Source organism: Trichechus manatus, unplaced genomic scaffold (genome assembly GCF_000243295.1).
Source record: "Trichechus manatus latirostris isolate Lorelei unplaced genomic scaffold, TriManLat1.0 scaffold00078, whole genome shotgun sequence".
In the NCBI taxonomy this organism is placed as follows: Eukaryota; Metazoa; Chordata; class Mammalia; order Sirenia; family Trichechidae; genus Trichechus; species Trichechus manatus.
In genome coordinates, this window is record NW_004444014.1 from 6878116 (window position 1) to 6878885 (window position 770).

Genomic DNA, 770 nt, shown 5'->3' on the forward strand with positions numbered 1-770 from the left:
GGAAAAAAAACCTTCAAATAGATATAATCTTAAGAATTCTTCCCATACTTGATTTATAAAAGAACTATGTGAATGACTTGTTTCTTCAACTACCTTATTTGCAGGAAGTCCAATTTATCTCTCTTGACCACCTAACAACACCTAGATCAATACAGAATCCTAAAAGGACATATTGTCAGATTTTCACTTCATATTGGGAAAGGGTCAGAGTGTGATCAGTCCACTACTGCCAAAGTTTCTTGCTATGACCTGGTATTGCTGTTAAAAATTGATTGTACACAGTTTGCCAGCTGATGCCAGGCCACTGCTGATATCCCCTTCACGTTGCCATGACTTTGCAGGGAGAACAATTCTCCTTCCTCTTGCACAACTCAGCCAAGTGCTCTTTCCAGGCTGTAGCTCTTAAAATTCTATTCTTTCTTTACATAGTTAATGATTCCATTTGCATAACCTCCAGGGTACCATCAGATCCTTGGGGCCCCTGTTCACTGCAGGTCCACTGTCAAGCACATCAATAGACCCAAAATGCCATCCTTTTTCCTTCCTGTCAATTCACACTCTCAGAAGTGGCCAAATTTTCTCCTTCACTCCTTTGTCCATGCAAGTACTCTCTTGTCCTTCTGTGGGAGGCTGACTTCAGTGAATTTGGAGTGATTTCATTTTCCAAGAATATCTTCTAAAATTTTTCCAATAAACTCCATACCTACCTTTCAAAGTGAGCTACCTTCATCCCTCTCCGAAAGATTTTCCGCTACCTCTTTCACTCCAGA